This window comes from Mobula birostris, chromosome 5, assembly GCF_030028105.1.
Source record: "Mobula birostris isolate sMobBir1 chromosome 5, sMobBir1.hap1, whole genome shotgun sequence".
NCBI lineage: Eukaryota > Metazoa > Chordata > Chondrichthyes > Myliobatiformes > Myliobatidae > Mobula > Mobula birostris.
In genome coordinates, this window is record NC_092374.1 from 111,858,317 (window position 1) to 111,885,139 (window position 26,823).

The following is a 26,823-nucleotide window of genomic DNA, read 5'->3' on the forward strand; positions in this document are numbered from 1 at the left end:
CAGGTGATGTAGTTGGGACAGTCACCACACAGATAAACCAGGTGATGTAGTTAGGACAGACACCACACAGATATACCAGGTGAGACAGACACCACTCAGATATACCAGGTGGGGAAGGAACCACACAGATAATCCAGGTGAGATAGGCACCACACAGATAAACCAGATGAGACAGGCACCACACAGATAAACCAAGTAGGACAGGCACCACACAGATAAACCAGGTGATGTGGTTGGGACAGACACCACACAGATAAACCAGGTGAAGCAGTTGGGACAGACACCACACAGATATACGAGGTGATGCAGTTGGGACAGTCGCCACACAGATTAACCAGCTGAAGTAGTTGGGACAGGCACCACACAGATAAACCAGGTGAGAGTGACACCACAGAGGTAAACCAGGTGAGACAGGCACCACACAGATAAACCAGGTGAAGTAGTTGAGACAGGCACGACACAGATAAACCAGGTGAAGTAGTTGGGACAGACACCACACAGATGAACCAGGTGAGATAGGCACCATACAGGTAAACCAGCTGGGACAGGCACCACACAGATAATCTAGGTGAAGTTACTGGGACAGGCACCACACAGTTAAACCAGGTCAAGTAGTTGGGACAGACACCACACAGATAAACCAGGTGAAGCAGTTGGAACAGGCTCCACACAGATAAACCAGGTGAAGTAGTTGGGACAGACACCACACAGATAAACCAGGTGGGACAGGCACCACTCAGATATACCAAGTCGGGCAAGAACGACACAGATAAACCAGGTGGAACAGGCACCGCACAGATAAACCTGGTGAAGTTGTTGAGACAGACAACAGACAGAAAAACCAGGTGAGACAGATACCACACAGATAAACAAGTTGGGACAGGCACCACACAGATAAACCAGGTGAAGTACTTGGGACAGACACCACACAGATAAACCTGGTGAGACAGGCACCACACAGACAAACCGGGTGAGAAAGACACCACACAGATAAACCAGGTGAGACAGATACCACACAGATAAGCCAGGTGGGACAGGCACCACACAGATAAACCAGGTGAGACAGGCACCACACAGATAAACCAGGTGAAGTAGTTGGGAATGGCACCACACAGATAAAGCAGGTGAGTCAGGCACCACACAGATAAACCAGGTGGGACAGGCAGCACACAGATAAACTAGGTGAGACAGATTCCACACAGATAAACCAGGTGAGACAGACACCACACAGATAAACCAGGTGAGACTGACAACACAGAGATAAACCAGGTGAGACAGGCACCATACAGATAATCCAGATGGGACAGTCACCACTCAGATATATCAGGTGGGGCAGGAACCACACAGGTAAACCAGGTGGGACAGACACCGCACAGATAAACCAGGTGAAGTAGTTGGGACAGACACCACACAGATAAACCAGGTGAGACTGACACCTCAGAGGTAAACCAGGTGAGACAGGCACCACATAGATAAACCAGGTGAAGTAGTTGAGACAGGCACCACACAGATAAACCAGGTGAAGTAGTTGGGACAGACACCACACAGATGAACCAGGTGAGATAGGCACCATACAGATAAACCAGCTGGGACAGGCACCACACAGATAATGTAGGTGAAGTTACTGGGACAGGCACCACACAGTCAAACCAGGTGAAGTAGTTGGGACAGACACCACACAGATAAACCAGGTGAAGCAGTTGGAACAGGCTCCACACAGATAAACCAGATGAAGTAGTTGAGACTGGCACCACACAGATAAAGCAGGTGAGTCAGGCACCACACAGATAAAAAAGGTGGGACAGGCAGCACACAGATAAACCGGGTGAGACAGACACCACACAGATAAACCAGGTGAGACAGACACCACACAGATAAACCAGATGAGACAGGCACCACACAGGTAAACCAAGTAGGACAGGCACCAAACAGATAAACCAGGTGAAGTGGTTGGGACAGACACCACACAGATAAACCAGGTGAAGCAGTTGGGACAGACACCACACAGATATACGAGGTGAAGCAGTTGGGACAGTCGCCACACAGATTAACCAGCTGAAGTAGCTGGGACAGGCACCACACAGAGAAACCTGGTGAGACAGACACCACACAGATAAACCAGGTGAAGTAGTTGAGACAGGCACGACACAGATAAACCAGGTGAAGTAGTTGGGACAGACACCACACAGATGAACCAGGTGAGATAGGCACCATATAGGTAAACCAGCTGGGACAGGCACCACGCAGATAATCTAGGTGAAGTTACTGGGACAGGCACCACACAGTTAAACCAGGTGAAGTAGTTGGGACAGACACCAGACAGATAAACCAGGTGAAGCAGTTGGAACAGGCTCCACACAGATAAACCAGGTGAAGTAGTTGAGAATGGCAACACACAGATAAAGGAGGTGAGTCAGGCACTACACAGATAAACCAGGTGGGACAGGCAGTACACAGATAAACTAGGTGAGACAGATTCCACACAGATAAACCAGGTGATGGAGTTGGGACAGACACCACACTATTAACCTGGTGAAGTAGTTGGGACAGACACCACACAGATAAACCTGGTGAGACAGACACCACACAGATAAAGCAGGTGAGACTTACACCACAGAGATAAACATGGTGAGACAGACACCGCACAGATAAACCAGGTGGGACAGGCACCACTCAGATATGCCAAGTCGGGCAGGAACCACACAGATAAACCAGGTGGGACAGGCACCGCACAGATAAACCAGGTGAAGTAGTTGAGACAGACACCAGACAGAAAAACCAGGTGAGACAGATACCACACAGATAAACAAGTTGGGACAGGCACCACACAGATAAACCAGGTGAAGTAGTTGGGACAGACACCACACAGATAAACCTGGTGAGACAGACACCACACAGATAAACCAGGTGAGACTGACACCACAGAGATAAACCAGGTGAGACAGACACCACACAGATAAACCAGGTGAGACAGGCACCACTCAGATATACCAGGTCGGGCAGGAACCACACAGATTAACCAGGTGGGACAGGCACCGCACAGATAAACCAGGTGAGACAGATACCACACAGATAAACCAGGTGAAGTAGTTGGAACAAGCACCACACAGAAAAACCAGATGAAGTACTTGAGACTGGCACCACACAGATAAAGCAGGTGAGTCAGGCACCACACGGATAAACCAGGTGGGACAGGCAGCACACACATAAACCGGGTGAGACAGACACCACACAGTTAAACCAGGTGAGACAGATACCACACAGATAAACCAGGTGTGACAGGCACCACACAGATAAACCAGGTGAGACAGGCACCACACAGATAAACCAGGTGATGTAGTTAGGACAGACACCACACAGATATACCAGGTGAGACAGACACCACTCAGATATACCAGGTGGGGAAGGAACCACACAGATAAACCAGGTGGGACAGGCACCGCACAGATAAACCTGGTGAAGTAGTTGAGACAGACAACAGACAGAAAAACCAGGTGAGACAGATACCACACAGATAAACAAGTTGGGACAGGCACCACACAGATAAACCTGGTGAGACAGGCACCACACAGACAAACCGGGTGAGAAAGACACCACACAGATAAACCAGGTGAGACAGATACCACACAGATAAGGCAGGTGGGACAGGCACCACACAGATAAACCAGGTGAGACAGGCACCACACAGATAAATCAGGTGATGTAGTTGGGACAGTCACCACACAGATAAACCAGGTGAAGTAGTTAGGACAGACACGACACAGATATACCAGGTGAGACAGACACCACTCAGATATACCAGGTGGGGCAGGAACCACACAGATAAACCAGGTGGGACAGAAACCACACAGATAAACCAGGTGATGTAGTTGGGACAGACACCACACTGATAATCCAGGTGAGATAGGCACCACACAGATAAACCAGATGAGACAGGCACCACACAGAGAAACCTGGTGAGACAGGCACTACACAGATAAACCAGGTGAAGTAGTTGGGACAGAGACCACACAGATGAACCAGGTGAAGTAGTTGGGACAGACACCACACAAATGAACCAGGTGAGATAGGCACCATACAGATAAACCAGCTGGAAGAGGCACCACACAGATAATCTAGGTGAAGTTACTGGGACAAGCACCACACAGTTAAACCAGGTGAAGTAGTTGGGACAGACACCACACAGATAAACCAGGTGAAGCAGTTGGAACAGGCTCCACACAGATAAACCAGGTGAAGTAGTTGAGAATGGCACCACACAGATAAAGCAGGTGAGTCAGGAACCACACAGATAAACCAGGTGGGACAGGCAGCACGCAGATAAACCAGGTGAGACAGATTCCACACAGATAAACCAGGTGAGACAGACACCACACAGATAAACCAGGTGGGACAGGCACCCACAGATAAACCAGGTGGGACAGGTACCACACAGATAAACCAGGTGATGGAGTTGGGACAGACACCACACTATTAACCTGGTGAAATAGTTGGGACAGACACCGCCCAGATAAACCTGGTGAGACAGACACTACACAGATAAACCAGGTGAGACTGACAACACTGAGATAAACCAAGTGAGACAGGCACCATACAGATAATCCAAATGGGACAGTCACCACTGAGATACACCAGGTGGGGCAGGAACCACACAGATAAACCAGGTGGGACAGACACCACACAGATAACCCAGATGAAGTAGTTGAAACAGGCACCACACAGATAAACCAGGTGAGACAGACACCACACAGATAAACCAGATGAGACAGGCACCACACAGATAAACCAGGTGAAGCAGTTGGGGCAGACACCACACAGATTAACCAGCTGATGTAGTTGGGACAGGCACCACACAGAGAAACCTTCTGAGATAGACACCACACAGATAAACCAGGTGAGACTGACACCACAGAGGTAAACCAGGTGAGACAGGCACCACACAGATAAACCAGGTGATGGAGTTGGGACAGACAGCACACTATTAACCTGGTGAAGTAGTTCGGACAGACACCCCACAGATAAACCAGGTGAGACTGACACCACAGAGATAAACCAGGTGAGACAGGCACCATACAGATAATCCAGATGGGACAGTCACCACTCAGATATACCAGGTGGGACACGCACCACACAGATAAACTAGGTTAGACAGATTCCACACAGATAAACCAGGTGAGACAGACACCACACAGATAAACCAGGTGGGACAGGTACCACACAGATAAACCAGGTGATGGAGTTGGGACAGACACCACACTAGTAACGTTTTGAAGTAGTTGGGACAGACACCACAAAGATAAACCAGGAGAAGTAGTTGTGACAGGCAGCACACAGATAAACCAGGTGAGACTGACACCACAGAGATAAACCAGGTTCAGCCAGGCACCACACAGATAATCCAGATGGGACAGTCACCACACAGATGAACCAGATGGGACAGGCACCACACAGATAAACCAGGTGAAGTAGTTGGGACAGACACCACACAGATAAACCTGGTGAGACAGACACCACACAGATAAACCAGGTGAGACTGACACCACAGAGATAAACCAGGTGAGACAGACACCACACAGATAAACCAGGTGAGACAGGCACCACTGAGATATACCAGGTCGGGCAGGAACCGCACAGATAAACCAGGTGGGACAGGCACCGCACAGATAAACCATGTGAGACAGATACCACACAGATAAACCAGGTGAAGTAGTTGGAACAAGCACCACACAGAAAAACCAGATGAAGTACTTGAGACTGGCACCACACAGATAAAGCAGGTGAGTCAGGCACCACACGGATAAACCAGGTGGGACAGGCAGCACACAGATAAACCGGGTGAGACAGACACCACACAGTTAAACCAGGTGAGACAGATACCACACAGATAAACCAGGTGGGACAGGCACCACACAGATAAACCAGGTGAGACAGGCACCACACAGATAAACCAGGTGATGTTGTTAGGACAGACACCACACAGATATACCAGGTGAGACAGACACCACTCAGATATACCAGGAGGGGAAGGAACCACACAGATAAACCAGGTGGGACAGACACCACACAGATAAACCAGGTGAAGTAGTTGGGACAGACACTACACTGATAATCCAGGTGAGATAGGCACCACACAGATAAACTAGATGAGACAGGCACCACACAGATAAACCAAGTAGGACAGGCACCACACAGATAAACCAGGTGATGTGGTTGGGACAGACACCACACAGATAAACCAGGTGAAGCAGTTGGGACAGAAACCAAACAGATATACGAGGTGATGCAGTTGGGACAGTCGCCACACAGATTAACCAGCTGAAGTAGTTGGGACAGGCACCACACAGAGAAACCTGGTGAGACAGACACCACACAGATAAACTAGGTGAGACTGACACCACAGAGGTAAACCAGGTGAGACAGGCACCACACAGATAAACCAGGTGAAGTAGCTGGGACAGACACCACACAGATGAACCAGGTGAGATAGGCACCATACAGGTAAACCAGCTGGGACAGGCACCACACAGATAATCTAGGTGAAGTTACTGGGACAGGCACCACACAGTTAAACCAGGTCAAGTAGTTGGGACAGACACCACACAGATAAACCAGGTGAAGCAGTTGGAACAGGCTCCACACAGATAAACCAGGTGAAGTAGTTGGGACAGACACCACACAGATAAACCTTGTAAGACAGACACCATACAGATAAACCAGGTGAGACTTACACCACAGAGATAAACATGGTGAGACAGACACCACACAGATAAACCAGGTGGGACAGGCACCACTCAGATATACCAGGTCGGGCAGGAACCACACAGATAAACAATGTGGGACAGGCACCGCACAGATAAACCAAGTGAAGCAGTTGGAACAGGCTCCACACAGATAAACCAGGTGAAGTAGTTGAGAATGGCAACACACAGATAAAGCAGGTGAGTCAGGCACCACACAGATAAACCAGGTAGGACAGGCAGTACACAGATAAACTAGGTGAGACAGATTCCACACAGATAAACCAGGTGAGACAGACACCACACAGATAAACCAGGTGGGACAGGCACCCACAGATAAACCAGGTGGGACAGGTACCACACAGATAAACCAGGTGATGGAGTTGGGACAGACACCACACAGATAAACCTGGTGAGACAGACACCACACAGATAAACCAGGTGAGACTTACACCACAGAGATAAACATGGTGAGACAGACACCACACAGATAAACCAGGTGGGACAGGCACCGCACAGATAAACCTGGTGAAGTAGTTGAGACAGACAACAGACAGAAAAACCAGGTGAGACAGATACCACACAGATAAACAAGTTGGGACAGGCACCACACAGATAAACCAGGTGAAGTAGTTGGGACAGACACCACACAGATGAACCTGGTGAGACAGGCACCACACAGACAAACCGGGTGAGAAAGACACCACACAGATAAACCAGGTGAGACAGATACCACACAGATAAGCCAGGTGGGACAGGCACCACACAGATAAATCAGGTGAAGTAGTTGGGACAGACACCACACTGATAATCCAGGTGAGATAGGCACTACACAGATAAACCAGATGAGACAGGCACCACACAGATAAACCAAGTAGGACAGGCACCACACAGATAAACCAGGTGAACTGGTTGGGACAGACACCACACAGATAAACCAGGTAAAGCAGTTGGGACTGTCAGCACACAGATATACGAGGTGAAGCAGTTGGGGCAGTCGCCACACAGATTAACCAGCTGAAGTAGTTGGGACAGGCACCACACAGAGAAACCTGGTGAGACAGACACCACACAGATAAACCAGGTGAGACTGACACCACAGAGGTAAACCAGGTGAGACAGGCACCACACAGATAAACCAGGTGAAGTAGTTGAGACAGGCACGACACAGATAAACCAGGTGAAGTAGTTGGGACAGACACCACACAGATGAACCAGGTGAGATAGGCACCATACAGGTAAACCAGCTGGGACAGGCACCACGCAGATAATCTAGGTGAAGTTACTGGGACAGGCACCACACAGTTAAACCAGGTGAAGTAGTTGGGACAGACACCACACAGATAAACCAGGTGAAGCAGTTGGAACAGGCTCCACACAGATAAACCAGGTGAAGTAGTTGAGAATGGCAACACACAGATAAAGCAGGTGAGTCAGGCACCACACAGATAAACCAGGTGGGACAGGCAGTACACAGATAAACTAGGTGAGACAGATTCCACACAGATAAACCAGGTGAGACAGACACCACACAGATAAACCAGTTGGGACAGGCACCCACAGATAAACCAGGTGGGACAGGTACAACACAGATAAACCAGGTGATGGAGTTGGGACAGACACCACACAGATAAACCTGGTGAGACAGACACCACACAGATAAAGCAGGTGAGACTTACACCACAGAGATAAACATGGTGAGACAGACACCGCACAGATAAACCAGGTGGGACAGGCACCACTCAGATATGCCAAGTCAGGCAGGAACCACACAGATAAACCAGGTGGGACAGGCACCGCACAGATAAACCAGGTGAAGTAGTTGAGACAGACACCAGACAGAAAAACCAGGTGAGACAGATACCACACAGATAAACAAGTTGGGACAGGCACCACACAGATAAACCAGATGAAGTAGTTGGGACAGACACCACACAGATAAACCTGGTGAGACAGACACCACACAGATAAACCAGGTGAGACCGACACCACAGAGATAAACCAGGTGAGACAGACACCACACAGATAAACCAGGTGAGACAGGCACCACTCAGATATACCAGGTCGGGCAGGAACCACACAGATAAACCAGGTGGGACAGGCACCGCACAGATAAACCAGGTGAGACAGATACCACACAGATAAACCAGGTGAAGTAGTTGGAACAAGCACCACACAGAAAAACCAGATGAAGTACTTGAGACTGGCACCACACAGATAAAGCAGGTGAGTCAGGCACCACACGGATAAACCAGGTTGGACAGGCAGTACACAGATAAACCGGGTGAGACAGACACCACACAGTTACCAGGTGAGACAGATACCACACAGATAAACCAGGTGGGACAGGCACCACACAGATAAACCAGGTGAGACAGGCACCACACAGATAAACCAGGTGATGTAGTTAGGACAGACACCACACAGATATACCAGGTGAGTCAGACTCCAATCAGATATACCAGGTGGGGAAGGAACCACACAGATAAACTAGGTGGGACAGACACCACACAGATAAACCAGGTGATGTAGTTGGGACAGACACCACACTGATAATCCAGGTGAGATAGGCACCACACAGATAAACCAGATGAGACAGGCACCACACAGATAAACCAAGTAGGACAGGCACCACACAGATAAACCAGGTGCTGTGGTTGGGACAGACACCACACAGATAAACCAGGTGAAGCAGTTGGGACAGACACCACACAGATATACGAGGTGATGCAGTTGGGACAGTCGCCACACAGATTAACCAGCTGAAGTAGTTGGGACAGGAACCACACAGATAAACCAGGTGAGACTGACACCACAGAGGTAAACCAGGTGAGACAGGCACCACACAGATAAACCAGGTGAAGTAGCTGAGACAGGCACGACACAGATAAACCAGGTGAAGTAGTTGGGACAGACACCACACAGATGAACCAGGTGAGATAGGCACCAAACAGGTAAACCAGCTGGGACAGGCACCACACAGATAATCTAGGTGAAGTTACTGGGACAGGCACCACACAGTTAAACCAGGTCAAGTAGTTGGGACAGACACCACACAGATAAACAAGGTGAAGCAGTTGGAGCAGGCTCCACACAGATAAACCAGGTGAAGTAGTTGGGACAGAAACCACACAGATAAACCTTGTAAGACAGACACCACACAGATAAACCAGGTGGGACAGGCACCACTCAGATATACCAGGTCGGGCAGGAACCACACAAATAAACAAGGTGGGACAGGCACCGCACAGATAAACCAGGTGAAGCAGTTGGAACAGGCTCCACACAGATAAACCTGGTGAAGTAGTTGAGAATGGCAACACACAGATAAAGCAGGTGAGTTAGGCACCACACAGATAAACCAGGTAGGACAGGCAGTACACAGATAAACTAGGTGAGACAGATTCCACACAGATAAACCAGGTGAGACAGACACCACACAGATAAACCAGGTGGGACAGGCACCCACAGATAAACCAGGTGGGACAGGTGCCACACAGATAAACCAGGTGATGGAGTTGGGACAGACACCACACAGATAAACCTGGTGAGACAGACACCACACAGATAAACCAGGTGAGACTTACACCACAGAGATAAACATGGTGAGACAGACACCGCACAGATAAACCAGGTGGGACAGGCACCACTCAGATATGCCAAGTCAGGCAGGAACCACACAGATAAACCAGGTGGAACAGGCACCTCACAGATAAACCTGGTGAAGTTGTTGAGACAGACAACAGACAGAAAAACCAGGTGAGACAGATACCACACAGATAAACAAGTTGGGACAGGCACCACACAGATAAACCAGGTGAGGTAGTTGGGACAGACACCACACAGATAAACCTGGTGAGACAGGCACCACACAGACAAACCGGGTGAGAAAGACACCACACAGATAAACCAGGTGAGACAGATACCACACAGATAAGCCAGGTGGGACAGGCACCACACAGATAAACCAGGTGAGAGAGGCACCACACAGATAAACCAGGTGAAGTAGTTGGGAATGGCACCACACAGATAAAGCAGGTGAGTCAGGCACCACACAGATAAACCAGGTGGGACAGGCAGCACACAGATAAACTAGGTGAGACAGATTCCACACAGATAAACCAGGTGAGACAGACACCACACAGATAAACCAGGTGAGACTGACAACACAGAGATAAACCAGGTGAGACAGGCACCATACAGATAATCCAGATGGGACAGTCACCACTCAGATATATCAGGTGGGGCAGGAACCACACAGGTAAACCAGGTGGGACAGACACCGCACAGATAAACCAGGTGAAGTAGTTGGGACAGACACCACACAGATAAACCAGGTGAGACTGACACCTCAGATGTAAACCAGGTGAGACAGGCACCACATAGATAAACCAGGTGAAGTAGTTGAGACAGGCACCACACAGATAAACCAGGTGAAGAAGTTGGGACAGACACCACACAGATGAACCAGGTGAGATAGGCACCATACAGGTAAACCAGCTGGGACAGGCACCACACAGATAATGTAGGTGAAGTTACTGGGACAGGCACCACACAGTCAAACCAGGTGAAGTAGTTGGGACAGACACCACACAGATAAACCAGGTGAAGCAGTTGGAACAGGCTCCACGCAGATAAACCAGGTGAAGTAGTTGAGAATGGCAACACACAGATAAAGCAGGTGAGTCAGGCACCACACAGATAAACCAGGTGGGACAGGCAGTACACAGATAAACTAGGTGAGACAGATTCCACACAGATAAACCAGGTGAGACATAAACCACACAGATAAACCAGTTGGGACAGGCACCCACAGATAAACCAGGTGGGACAGGTACCACACAGGTAAACCAGGTGATGGAGTTGGGACAGACACCACACTATTAATCTGGTGAAGTAGTTGGGACAGACACCACACAGATAAACCTGGTGAGACAGAAACCACACAGATAAAGCAGGTGAGACTTACACCACAGATATAAACATGGTGAGACAGACACCGCACAGATAAACCTGGTGAGACAGACACCACACAGATAAACCAGGTGAGACTGACACCACAGAGACATACCAGGTGAGAGAGACACCACACAGATAAACCAGGTGAGACAGGCACCACTCAGATATACCAGGTCGGGCAGGAACCACACAGATAAACCAGGTGGGTCAGATACCAAACAGATAAACCAGGTGAAGTAGTTGGAACAAGCACCACACAGAAAAACCAGATGAAGTAGTTGAGACTGGCACCACACAGATAAAGCAGGTGAGTCAGGCACCACACAGATAAAAAAGGTGGGACAGGCAGCACACAGATAAACCGGGTGAGACAGACACCACACAGATAAACCAGGTGAGACAGACACCACACAGATAAACCAGATGAGACAGGCACCACACAGGTAAACCAATTTGGACAGGCACCAAACAGATAAACCAGGTGAAGTGGTTGGGACAGACACCACACAGATAAACCAGGTGAAGCAGTTGGGACAGACACCACACAGATATACGAGGTGAAGCAGTTGGGACAGTCGCAACACAGATTAACCAGCTGAAGTAGTTGGGACAGGCACCACACAAAGAAACCTGGTGAGACAGACACCACACAGATAAACCAGGTGAGACTGACACCACAGAGGTAAACCAGGTGAGACAGGCACCACATAGATAAACCAGGTGAAGTAGTTGAGACAGGCACGACACAGATAAACCAGGTGAAGTAGTTGGGACAGACTCCACACAGATAAACCAGGTGAAGCAGTTGGAACAGGCTCCACACAGATAAACCAGGTGAAGCAGTTGGAACAGGCTCCACACAGATAAACCAGGTGAAGTAGTTGAGAATGGCAACACACAGATAAAGCAGGTGAGTCAGGCACCACACAGATAAACCAGGTGGGACAGGCAGTACACAGATAAATCAGGTGGGACAGGCACCCACAGATAAACCAGGTGGGACAGGTACCACACAGATAAACCAGGTGATGGAGTTGGGACAGACACCACACTATTAACCTGGTGAAGCAGTTGGGACAGACACCACACAGATAAACCTGGTGAGACAGACACCACACAGATAAACCAGGTGAGACTTACACCACAGAGATAAACATGGTGAGACAGACACCACACAGATAAACCAGGTGGGACAGGCACCACTCAGATATACCAAGCCGGGCAGGAACCACACAGATAAACCAGGTGGGACAGGCACCACACAGATAAACCAGGTGAAGTAGTTGGGACAGACACCACACAGATAAACCTGGTGAGACAGACACCACACAGATAAACCAGGTGAGACTGACACCACAGAGATAAACCAGGTGAGACAGACACCACACAGATAAACCAGGTGAGACAGATACCACACAGATAAACCAGGTGAAGTAGTTGGAAAAAGCACCACACAGAAAAACCAGATCAAGTAGTTGAGACTGACACCACACAGATAAAGCATGTGAGTCAGGCACCACACAGATAAAGCATGTGAGTCAGCACCACACAGATAAACCAGGTGGGACAGGCAGCACACAGATAAACCGGGTGAGACAGACACCACACAGTTAAACCAGGTGAGACAGATACCACACAGATAAACCAGGTGGGACAGGCACCACACAGATAAACCTGGTGAGACAGACAACAAACAGATAAACCAGGTGAGACTGACACCACAGAGGTTAACGAGGTGAGACAGGCACCACATAGATAAACCAGGTGAAGTAGTTGAGACAGGTACCACACAGATAAACCAGGTGAAGTAGTTGGGACAGACACCACACAGATGAACCAGGTTAGATAGGCACCATACAGATAAACCAGCTGGGACAGGCACCACACAGATAATCTAGGTGAAGTTACTGGGACAGGCACCACACCGTTAAACCAGGTGAAGTAGTTGGGACAGACACCACACAGATAAACCAGGTGATGCAGTTGGAACAGGCTCCACACAGATATACCAGGTGAAGTAATTGGGACAGACACCACACAGATAAGCCTGGTGAGACAGATACCACACAGATAAACCAGGTGAGACTGACACCACAGAGGTAAACCAGGTGAGACAGGCACCACACAGATAAACCAGGTGAAGTAGTTGAGACAGGCACCACACAGATAAAACAGGTGCGTAGTTGGGACAGACACCGCACAGATGAACCAGGTGAGATAGGCACCATACAGATAAACCAGCTGGGACAGGCACCACACAGATAATCTAGGTGAAGTTACTGGGACAGGCACCACACAGTTAAACCAGGTCAAGTAGTTGGGACAGACACCACACAGATAAACCAAATGAAGCAGTTGGAACAGGCTCCACACAGATAATCTAGGTGAAGTTACTGGGACAGACACCACACAGATAAACCAGGTGAAGCAGTTGGGACAGACACCACACAGATATACGAGGTGAAGCAGTTGGGACAGTCGCAACACAGATTAACCAGCTGAAGTAGTTGGGACAGGCACCACACAAAGAAACCTGGTGAGACAGACACCACACAGATAAACCAGGTGAGACTGACACCACAGAGGTAAACCAGGTGAGACAGGCACCACATAGATAAACCAGGTGAAGTAGTTGAGACAGGCACGACACAGATAAACCAGGTGAAGTAGTTGGGACAGACTCCACACAGATAAACCAGGTGAAGCAGTTGGAACAGGCTCCACACAGATAAACCAGGTGAAGCAGTTGGAACAGGCTCCACACAGATAAACCAGGTGAAGTAGTTGAGAATGGCAACACACAGATAAAGCAGGTGAGTCAGGCACCACACAGATAAACCAGGTGGGACAGGCAGTACACAGATAAATCAGGTGGGACAGGCACCCACAGATAAACCAGGTGGGACAGGTACCACACAGATAAACCAGGTGATGGAGTTGGGACAGACACCACACTATTAACCTGGTGAAGTAGTTGGGACAGACACCACACAGATAAACCTGGTGAGACAGACACCACACAGATAAACCAGGTGAGACTTACACCACAGAGATAAACATGGTGAGACAGACACCACACAGATAAACCAGGTGGGACAGGCACCACTCAGATATACCAAGCCGGGCAGGAACCACACAGATAAACCAGGTGGGACAGGCACCACACAGATAAACCAGGTGAAGTAGTTGGGACAGACACCACACAGATAAACCTGGTGAGACAGACACCACACAGATAAACCAGGTGAGACTGACACCACAGAGATAAACCAGGTGAGACAGACACCACACAGATAAACCAGGTGAGACAGATACCACACAGATAAACCAGGTGAAGTAGTTGGAAAAAGCACCACACAGAAAAACCAGATCAAGTAGTTGAGACTGACACCACACAGATAAAGCATGTGAGTCAGGCACCACACAGATAAAGCATGTGAGTCAGCACCACACAGATAAACCAGGTGGGACAGGCAGCACACAGATAAACCGGGTGAGACAGACACCACACAGTTAAACCAGGTGAGACAGATACCACACAGATAAACCAGGTGGGACAGGCACCACACAGATAAACCTGGTGAGACAGACAACAAACAGATAAACCAGGTGAGACTGACACCACAGAGGTTAACGAGGTGAGACAGGCACCACATAGATAAACCAGGTGAAGTAGTTGAGACAGGTACCACACAGATAAACCAGGTGAAGTAGTTGGGACAGACACCACACAGATGAACCAGGTGAGATAGGCACCATACAGATAAACCAGCTGGGACAGGCACCACACAGATAATCTAGGTGAAGTTACTGGGACAGGCACCACACCGTTAAACCAGGTGAAGTAGTTGGGACAGACACCACACAGATAAACCAGGTGATGCAGTTGGAACAGGCTCCACACAGATATACCAGGTGAAGTAATTGGGACAGACACCACACAGATAAGCCTGGTGAGACAGATACCACACAGATAAACCAGGTGAGACTGACACCACAGAGATAAACCAGGTGAGACAGACACCACACAGATAAACCAGGTGAGGCAGGCACCACTCAGATATAGCAGGTCGGGCAGGAACCACACAGATACACCAGGTGGGACAGACACCGCACAGATAAACCAGGTGAGTAATTGGGACAGACACCACTCAGGTAAACCTTGTGAGAAAGACACCACACAGATAAACCAGGTGAGACTGACACCACAGAGATAAACCAGGTGAGACTGACACCACACAGATAAACCAGGTGAGGCAGGCACCACTCAGATATAGCAGGTCGGGCAGGAACCACACAGATAAACCGGGTGGGACAGACACCGCACAGATAAACCAGGTGAAGTAGTTGGGAACGACACGACACAGATAAACCAGGTGAGACAGATACCACACAGATAAACCAGGTGGGACAGGGACCACACAGATAAACCAGGTGAGACAGACACCACACAGATATACCAGGTCGAGCAGGAACCACACAGATAAACCAGTTGGGACAGACACCACACAGATAAACCAGATGAAGTAGTTGAGACTGGCACCACACAGATAAAGCAGGTGAGTCAGGCACCACACAGATAAACCAGGTGGGACAGGCAGCTCACAGATAAACCAGGTGAGACAGGCACCACTCAGATATACCAGGTCGGTCAGGAACCACACAGATAGATCAGGTGGGACAGACACCGCACAGATAAACCAGGTGAAACAGATACCACACAGATAAACCAGGTGGGACAGGCACCACACAGATAAACTAGGTGAGACAGGCACCACACAATAAACCAGGTGAAGTAGTTGGGACAGACACCACACAGATAAACCAGGGGAAGCAGTTGGGACAGGCACCACTCAGATAAACCAGTTGAAGTTGTTGGGGCAGACACCACACTGATATACCAGGTGACATAGGCACCACACAGATAAACCAAGTGAAGCAGTTGGGACAGACGCCACACAGATAAACCAGGTGAGACAGGCACCACATTGATAAACCAGGTGGGACAGGCACCACACAGATAAAATAGGTGAGACAGATTCCACACAGATAAACCAGGTGAGACAGGCATCACACAGATAAACCAGGTGAAGTAGTTGGGACAGGCACCCACAGATAAACCAGATGGGACAGGTACCACACAGATAAACCAGGTGATGGAGTTGGGACAGACACCACACTATTAACCTGGTGATGTAGTTGGGACAGACACCACACAGATAAACCTGGTGAGACAGACACCAGACAGATAAACCAGGTGAGACTGACACCACAGAGATAAACTAGGTGAGACAGGCACCATACAGATAATCCAGATGGGACAGTCACCACACTGATAAACCAAGTAGGACAGGCAAGACACAGATAAACCAGATGAAGTAGTTGGGACAGACACCACACAGAGAAACCTGGTGAGACAGACACCAAACAGATAAACCAGGTGAGAGACACAACAGAGGTAAACCAGGTGAGACAGGCACCACAATGATAAAACAGGTGAAGTAGTTGAGACAGGCACCACACAGATAAACCAGGTAAAGTAGTTGGGACAGACACCACACAGATGAACCAGGTGAGATAGGCACCATACAGATAAACCAGCTGGGACAGGCACCAGACAGATAATCCAGGTGAAGTTACTGGGACAGGCACCACCCAGTTAAACCAGGTCAAGTAGTTGGGACAGACACCACACAGATAAACCAGGTGAAGTAATTGGGACAGACACCACACAGATAAACCTGGTAAGACAGACACCACACAGATAAACCAGGTGAGACAGGCACCACTCAGATATACCAGGTCGGGCAGGAACCACACAGATAAACCAAGTGTTACAGACTCCGCACAGATCAACCAGGTGAAGTAGTTGGGACAGACACCACACAGACAAACAGGTGAGACAGATACCACACAGATAAACAAGGTGGGAAAGGCACCACACAGATAAAACAGGTGGGACAGACACCGCACAGATAAACCAGGTGAAGTAGTTCGGACAGACACCACACAGATAAACCAGGTGAGACAGATACCACACAGATAAACCAGGTGAGACAGATACCACACAGATAAACCAGGTGGGACAGGCACCACACAGATAAACCAGGTGAAGTAGTTGGGACAGACACCACACAGATAAACCAGGTGAAGCAGTTGGGACAGGCACCACACAGATAAACCAGGTGAAATAGATGGGACAGGCTCCGCACAGATAAACCAGGTGAAGTAGTTGGGACAGGCACCACATAGATAAACCAGGTGAGACTGGCACCACAGAGATAAACCAGGTGGGACAGGCACCACACAGATAAACTAGGTGAGACAGATTCCACTCAGATAAACCAGGTGAGACAGGCACCACACAGATAAACCAGGTGGGACGGGCACCCACAGATAAACCAGGTGGGACAGTTACCACACAGATAAATCAGGTGATGGAGTTGGTACAGACACCACACTATTAACCTGGTGAAGTAGTTGGGACAGACACCACACAGATTAAACAGGTGAACTAGTTGTGACAAGCACCACACAGACAAACCAGGTGAGACTGACACCACAGAGATAAACCAGGTTCAGACAGGCACCACACAGATAATCCAGATGGAACAGTCACCACACAGATGAACCAGATGGGACAGGCACCACACAGATAACCCAGGTGAAGTAGTTGGGACAGACACCACACAGATATACCAGGTGAGACAGACACCACTCAGATATAGCAGGTGGGGCAGGAACCACACAGATAAACCAGGTGAGACAGGCACCACACAGATAAACCAGGTGAAGTAGTTGAGACAGGCACCACACAGATAAACCAGGTGAAGTAGTTGGGACAGACACCACACAGATGAACCAGGTGAGATAGGCACCATACAGATAAACCAGATGGGACACGCACCACACAGATAAACCAGGTGAAGTAGTTGGGACAGACACCACACAGATAAACCAGGTGAAGCAGTTGAGAATGGCACCACACAGATAAAGCAGGTGAGACAGGCACCACACAGATAAACCAGGTGGGACAGGCAGCACACAGATAAACTAGGTGAGACAGATTCCACACAGATAAACCAGGTGAGACAGACACCACACAGATAAACCAGGTGGGACAGCACCCGCAAATAAACCAGGTGGGACAGGTACCACACAGATAAACCAGGTGATGGAGTTGGGACAGACAACTCACTATTAACCTGGTGAAGTAGTTGGGACAGATACCACACAGATAAACCTGGTGAGACAAACAGCACACAGATAAACCAGGTGAGACTGACATCACAGAGATAAACCAGGTGAGACAGGCACCATACAGATAATCCAGATGGGACAGTCACCACTCAGATATACCAGGTGGGGCAGGAACCACACAGATAAACCAGGTGAAGTAGTTGGGACAGACACCACACAGATAAACCAAATGAGACAGGCACCACACAGATAAACCAAGTAGGACAGGCACCACACAGATAAACCAGATGAGACAGGCACCACACAGATAAACCAAGTAGGACAGGCACCACACAGATAAACCAGGTGAAGCAGTTGGGGCAGACACCACAGAGATAAACCTTGTGAGACAGACACCACACAGATAAACCAGGTGAGACTTACACCACAGAGATAAATATGGTGAGACAGACACCACACAGATAAACCAGGTGGGACAGGCACCGCACAGATAAACCAGGTGGGACAGGCACCACTCAGATATACCAGGTCGGGCAGGAACCACACAGATAAACAAGGTGGGACAGGCACCGCACAGATAAACCAGGTGAAGTAGTTGGGACAGACACCAGACAGAAAAACCAGGTGAGACAGATACCACACAGATAAACAAGGTGGGACAGGCACCACACAGATAAACCAGGTGAAGTAGTTGGGACAGACACCACACAGATAAACCTGGTGAGAAAGACACCACACAGATAAACCAGGTGAGACTGACACCACAGAGATAAACCAGGTGAGACAGGCACCACTCAGATATACCAGGTCGGGCAGGAACCACACAGATAAACCAGGTGAGATAGGCACCACACAGATAAACCAGATGAGACAGGCACCACACAGATAAACCAAGTAGGACAGGCACCACACAGATAAACCAGGTGAAGCAGTTGGGGCAGACACCACACAGATAAACCAGGTGAAGTAGTTGAGACAGGCACCACACAGATAAACCAGGTGAAGTCGTTGGGACAGACACCACACAGATAAACCAGGTGAAGCAGCTGAGAATGGCACCACACAGATAAAGCAGGTGAGACAGGCACCACACAGATAAACCAGGTAGGACAGGCAGCACACTGATAAACTAGGTGAGACAGATTCCACACAGATAAACCAAGTGAGACAGACACCACACAGATAAACCAGGTGGGACAGGCACCCACAAATAAACCAGGTGGGACAGGTACCACACAGATAAACCAGGTGATGGAGTTGGGAAAGACACCACATTATTAACCTGGTGAAGTAGTTGGGACAGACACCAAACAGATAAACCTGGTGAGACAAACAACACACAGATAAACCAGGTGAGACTGACATCACAGGGATAAACCAGGTGAGACAGGCACCATACAGATAATCCAGATGGGACAGTCACCACTCAGATATACCAGGTGGGGCAGGAACCACACAGATAAACCAGGTGAAGTAGTTGGGACAGACACCACACAGATAAACCAGATGAGACAGGCACCACACAGATAAACCAAGTAGGACAGGCACCTCACAGATAAATCAGGTGAAGCAGTTGGGGCAGACACCACACAGATAAACCAGGTGAAACTGTTGGGGCAGACAGCACACAGATTAACCAGGTGAAGTAGTTGGGACAGGCACCACACAGATAAACCAGGTGAGACTGACACCACAGAGATAAACCAGGTTCAGACAGGCACCAAACAGATAATCCAGATGGGAGAGTCACCACACAGATGAACCAGATGGGACAGGCACCACACAGAAAAACCAGGTGAGACATGCAGCACACAGATAAGCCAGGTGAAGTAGTTGGGACAGGCACCACACAGATAAACCAGGTGAAGTAGTTGGGACAGGCACCATACAGATAAACCAGATTAAGTAGTTGGGACAGACACCACACAGATATACCAGGTGAGAGAGGCACCACTCAGATATACCAGGTGGGGCAGGAAACACACAGATAAACCAGATGGAACAGAAACCACACACATAAACCAGGTGAAGTAGTTGGGACAGACACCAAACAGATAAACCAGGTGAGACTGACACCACAGAGGTAAACCAGGTGAGACAGACTCCACACAGATAAACCAGGTGAATTAGTTGGGACAGACACCACACAGATGAACCAGGTGAGATAGGCACCATACAGATAAACCAGGTGGGACAGGCACCACACAGATAAACCAGGTGAGACAGGCACCACACAGATAAACCAGGTGAAGTAGTTGGGACAGACACCACACAGATAAACCAGGTGAAGCAGTTGGGACAGGCACCACACAGATAAACCAGGTGAAATAGATGGGACAGGCTCCGCACAGATAAACCAGGTGAAGTAGTTGGGACAGGCACCACATAGATAAACCAGGTGAGACTGGCACCACAGAGATAAACCAGGTGGGACAGGCACCACACAGATAAACTAGGTGAGACAGATTCCACTCAGATAAACCAGGTGAGACAGACACCACACAGATAAACCAGGTGGGACGGACACCCACAGATAAACCAGGTGGGACAGTTACCACACAGATAAATCAGGTGATGGAGTTGGTACAGACACCACACTATTAACCTGGTGAAGTAGTTGGGACAGACACCACACAGATTAAACAGGTGAACTAGTTGTGACAAGCACCACACAGACAAACCAGGTGAGACTGACACCACAGAGATAAACCAGGTTCAGACAGGCACCACACAGATAATCCAGATGGAACAGTCACCACACAGATGAACCAGATGGGACAGGCACCACACAGATAACCCAGGTGAAGTAGTTGGGACAGACACCACACAGATATACCAGGTGAGACAGACACCACTCAGATATAGCAGGTGGGGCAGGAACCACACAGATAAACCAGGTGAGACAGGCACCACACAGATAAACCAGGTGAAGTAGTTGAGACAGGCACCACACAGATAAACCAGGTGAAGTAGTTGGGACAGACACCACACAGATGAACCAGGTGAGATAGGCACCATACAGATAAACCAGCTGGGACAGGCACCACACAGATAAACCAGGTGAAGTAGTTGGGACAGACACCACACAGATAAACCAGGTGAAGCAGTTGAGAATGGCACCACACAGATAAAGCAGGTGAGACAGGCACCACACAGATAAACCAGGTGGGACAGGCAGCACACAGATAAACTAGGTGAGACAGATTCCACACAGATAAACCAGGTGAGACAGACACCACACAGATAAACCAGGTGGGACAGCACCCGCAAATAAACCAGGTGGGACAGGTACCACACAGATAAACCAGGTGATGGAGTTGGGACAGACAACTCACTATTAACCTGGTGAAGTAGTTGGGACAGATACCACACAGATAAACCTGGTGAGACAAACAGCACACAGATAAACCAGGTGAGACTGACATCACAGAGATAAACCAGGTGAGACAGGCACCATACAGATAATCCAGATGGGACAGTCACCACTCAGATATACCAGGTGGGGCAGGAACCACACAGATAAACCACGTGAAGTAGTTGAGACAGACACCACACAGATAAAACAAGTAGGACAGGTACCACACAGATAAACCAGGTGAAGCAGTTGGGGCAGACACCACACAGATAAACCAGGTGAAGTCGTTGGGACAGGCACCACACAGATAAACCAGGTGAAGCAGTTGGGGCAGACACCACACAGATAAACCAGGTGAAGTAGTTGAGACAGGCACCACACAGATAAACCAGGTGAAGTCGTTGGGACAGACACCACACAGATAAACCAGGTGAAGCAGTTGAGAATGGCACCACACAGATAAAGCAGGTGAGACAGGCACCACACAGATAAACCAGGTAGGACAGGCAGCACACTGATAAACTAGGTGAGACAGATTCCACACAGATAAACCAAGTGAGACAGACACCACACAGATAAACCAGGTGGGACAGGCACCCACAAATAAACCAGGTGGGACAGGTACCACACAGATAAACCAGGTGATGGAGTTGGGAAAGACACCACATTATTAACCTGGTGAAGTAGTTGGGACAGACACCAAACAGATAAACCTGGTGAGACAAACAACACACAGATAAACCAGGTGAGACTGACATCACAGGGATAAACCAGGTGAGACAGGCACCATACAGATAATCCAGATGGGACAGTCACCACTCAGATATACCAGGTGGGGCAGGAACCACACAGATAAACCAGGTGAAGTAGTTGGGACAGACACTACACAGATAAACCAGATGAGACAGGCACCACACAGATAAACCAAGTAGGACAGGCACCTCACAGATAAATCAGGTGAAGCAGTTGGGGCAGACACCACACAGATAAACCAGGTGAAACAGTTGGGGCAGACAGCACACAGATTAACCAGGTGAAGTAGTTGGGACAGGCACCACACAGATAAACCAGGTGAGACTGACACCACAGAGATAAACCAGGTTCAGACAGGCACCAAACAGATAATCCAGATGGGAGAGTCACCACACAGATGAACCAGATGGGACAGGCACCACACAGAAAAACCAGGTGAGACATGCAGCACACAGATAAGCCAGGTGAAGTAGTTGGGACAGGCACCACACAGATAAACCAGGTGAAGTAGTTGGGACAGGCACCATACAGATAAACCAGATTAAGTAGTTGGGACAGACACCACACAGATATACCAGGTGAGAGAGGCACCACTCAGATATACCAGGTGGGGCAGGAAACACACAGATAAACCAGATGGAACAGAAACCACACACATAAACCAGGTGAAGTAGTTGGGAAAGACACCAAACAGATAAACCATGTGAGACTGACACCACAGAGGTAAACCAGGTGAGACAGACTCCACACAGATAAACCAGGTGAATTAGTTGGGACAGACACCACACAGATGAACCAGGTGAGATAGGCACCATACAGATAAACCAGCTGGGACAGGCACCACACAGATAATCTAGGTGAAGTTACTGGGACAGGCACCACACAGTTAAACCAGGTCAAGTAGTTGGGACAGACACCACACAGATAAACCAGGTGAAGCAGTTGGAACAGGCTCCACACAGATAAACCAGGTGAAGTAGTTGGGACAGACACCACACAGATAAACCTTGTGAGACAGACACCACACAGATAAACCAAGTGAGACTTACAACACAGAGATAAACATGGTGAGACAGACACCACACAGATAAACCAGGTGGGACAGGCACCACTCAGATATACCAGGTCGGGCAGGAACCACACAGATTAACAAGGTGGGACAGGCACCGCACAGATAAACCAGGTGAAGTAGTTGGGATAGACACCAGACAGAAAAACCAGGTGAAACAGATACCACACAGATAAACAAGGTGGGACAGGCACCACACAGATAAACCAGGTGAAGTAGTTGGGACAGACACCACACAGATAAACCTGGTGAGAAAGATACCACACAGATAAACCAGGTGACACTGACACCACAGAGATAAACCAGGTGAGACAGACACCACACAGATAAACCAGGTGAGACAGGCACCACTCAGATATACCAGGTCGGGCAGAAACCACACAGATAAACCCGGTGAGATAGGCACCACACAGATAAACCAGATGAGACAGGCACCACACAGATAAAACAAGTAGGACAGGCACCACACAGATAAACCAGGTGAAGCAGTTGGGGCAGACTCCTCACAGATAAACCAGGTGAGACAGGCACCACACAGATAAACCAGGTGAAGTAGTTGAAACAGGCACCACACAGATAAACCAGCTGAAGTAGTTGGGACAGACAGCACACAGATAAACCAGGTGAGATAGGCACCATACAGATAAACCAGCTGGGACATGCACCACACAGATAAACCAGGTGAAGTAGTTGGGACAGACACCACACAGATAAACCAGGTGAAGCAGTTGAGAATGGCACCACACAGATAAAGCAGGTGAGACAGGCACCGCACAGATAAACCAGGTGGGACAGGCACCCACAAATAAACCAGGTGGGACAGGTACCACACAGATAAACCAGGTAATGGAGTTGGGAAAGACACCACACTATTAACCTGGTGAAGTAGTTGGGACAGACACCACACAGATAAACCTGGTGAGACAAACAACACACAGATAAACCAGGTGAGACTGACATCACAGAGATAAACCAGGTGAGACAGGCACCATACAGATAATCCAGATGGGACAGTCACCACTCAGATATACCAGGTGGGGCAGGAACCACACAGATAAACCAGGTGGGACAGACAACACACAGATAAACCAGGTAAAGTAGTTGGGAAAGACACCACACAGATAAACCAGATGAGACAGGCACCACACCGATAAACCAAGTAGGACAGGCACCACACAGATAAACCAGGTGAAGCAGTTGGGGCAGACACCACACAGATAAACCAGGTGAAACAGTTGGGGCAGACAGCACACAGATTAACCAGGTGAAGTAGTTGGGACAGGCACCACACAGATAAACCAGGTGAGACTGACACCACAGAGATAAACCAGGTTCAGACAGGCACCACACAGATAATCCAGATGGGAGAGTCACCACACAGATGAACCAGATGGGACAGGCACCACACAGAAAAACCAGGTGAGACACGCAGCACACAGAGAAACCAGGTGAAATAGTTGGGACAGGCACCACATAGATAAACCAGGTGAAGTAGTTGGGACAGGCACCATACAGATAAACCAGATTATGTAGTTGGGACAGACACCACACAGATATACCAGGTGAGAGAGGCACCACTCAGATATACCAGGTGGGGCAGGAACCACACAGATAAACCAGGTGGGACAGACACCTCACAGATAAACCAGGTGAAGTAGTTGGGACAGACACCAAACAGATAAACCAGGTGAGACTGACACCACAGAGGTAAACCAGGTGAGACAGGCTCCACACAGATAAACCTGGTGAATTAGTTCGGACAGACACCACACAGATGAACCAGGTGAGATAGGCACCATACAGATAAACCAGTTGGGATAGGCACCACACAGATAATCTAGGTGAAGTTACTGGGACAGGCACCACACAGTTAAACCAGGTCAAGTAGTAGGGACAGACACCACACAGATAAACCAGGTGAAGCAGTTGGAACAGGCTCCACACAGATAAACCAGGTGAAGTAGTTGGGACAGACACCACACAGATAAATCTTGTGAGACAGACACCACACAGATAAACCAGGTGAGACTTACACCACAGAGATAAACATGGTGAGACAGACACCACACAGATAAACCAGGTGGGACAGGCACCACTCAGATATACCAGGTCGGGCAGGAACCACACAGATAAACAAGGTGGGACAGGCACCGCACAGATAAACCAGGTGAAGTAGTTGGGACAGACACCAGACAGAAAAACCAGGTTAGACAGATACCACACAGGTAAGCAAGGTGGGACAGGCACCACACAGATAAACCAGGTGAAGTAGTTGGGACAGACACCACACAGATAAACCTGGTGAGAAAGACACCACACAGATAAACCAGGTGAGACTGATACCACAGATATAAACCAGGTGAGACAGACACCACACAGATAAACCAGGTGAGACAGGCACCACTCAGATATACCAGGTCGGGCAGGAACCATACAGATAAACCAGGTGAGATAGGCACCACACAGATAAGCCAGATGAGACAGGCACCACACAGTTAAACCAGGTGAAGCAGTTGGGGCAGACACCACACAGATAAACCAGGTGAAACAGTTGGGGCAGACAGCACACAGATTAACCAGGTGAAGTAGTTGGGACAGGCACCATACAGATAAACCAGATTAAGTAGTTGGGACAGACACCACACAGATATACCAGGTGAGAGAGGCACCACTCAGATATACCAGGTCAGGCAGGAACCACACAGTTAAACCAGGTGGGACAGACACCACACAGATAAACCAGGTGAAGT